This window comes from Arachis ipaensis, chromosome B4, assembly GCF_059453495.1.
Source record: "Arachis ipaensis isolate K30076 ecotype BB chromosome B4, ASM5945349v1, whole genome shotgun sequence".
In the NCBI taxonomy this organism is placed as follows: domain Eukaryota; kingdom Viridiplantae; phylum Streptophyta; class Magnoliopsida; order Fabales; family Fabaceae; genus Arachis; species Arachis ipaensis.
In genome coordinates, this window is record NC_142439.1 from 91,276,033 (window position 1) to 91,277,301 (window position 1,269).

The following is a 1,269-nucleotide window of genomic DNA, read 5'->3' on the forward strand; positions in this document are numbered from 1 at the left end:
CAATGATGTTAAACTAACATCCTATCAATAAGCAGTAGCAGTAAACAGTAAACAAGATTAGTAATACAACACTTATAATGGAAAACAAAAATTAAACAAAAATTACACTTAACTAACTAAGAAAAATGGTGTTATATGATGTTTGATAGTGTTGGATGATGTTTGAAGGGTGGAAAGAAAAGAAGAGAAGAGAGAAGAAGGAAAGAAATGGAGAGAAGAGAAGAAAAGAAGGTGAGTGAAACAGGACAATCCACGCGTGCGCGTCATGTGCGCGTAAGCGTGGATGGATGAAATGGAAGCGACGCGAACGCGTATGGTAGGCATGCGCGACGGTGGGTTATTTCGAGAGTGGCGCATCCGCGCAAGCTGCGCATGCGCGTACCTTTGGGCACAAAGTTGGCACACTCCAGGCACAACTCTCGGGAAAATGTATGGAGAGGTGGAAAAACTCAATCCACGCGTACGCGTACATGGTGCGTCCGCGTGGATGGTCAAAAATGCTTGAGGCGCGCCTACGCGCCAGGTGCACGTACGCGCGGGTTGGTGCTCTGTTTTTCAAAAATTGTTTTCTATGTTTTTGCACCAAACCAAGCATTCCAAACCTCCAAACGACTACCACAACATCATAGAACCTTATTTAACCTACTAGACTCCCAAACAAACTTAACAGATCAATTCAAAACATGAAATTAAATCTAAATTACCAATATTTACAAAGAGAAAAAGGGAAAAAGTTTACCATGGTGGGTTGTCTCCCACCTAGCAGTTTTGTTTACTGTCCTTAAGTTGGACTTATGGGGAACTCCTATCAAGGTGGCTTGTGCTTGAATCCATCCTTGAACATCCACCAATGCTTGGACTTCCATTGTGCTTCATCATTCAAAGTTAATAACTCCAAGCTTTGATGGAGTTCTTCACAAACCTTAGGCTCCCAAAGTTGATCTTCCTTGTGCGATCCGGGGTCCCACACTTTGTTTTCACACCCGTCCTTAAGTTGATCATGCTGATTTTCTCCGGGTGGCAAGAGAGATGAATTATCATAGGGGCACCAATCTATTCTCCTAGACCCGTCCAATTGAGCACTAGTCCAACCTTTACTCCTTGAAGCTTCAACCATAATGAGCCTAGACTTACAACGCCAACCACGAAACATCTTTCTTTTACGCTTCATCCCACAAAGCATCCTAAGTTGACCATCCGTTTCAAGCAAGCCATATTCAAGTGGGATAACAAAGATAATAGAAATGAGTTTCATCTACCCAAATGAAG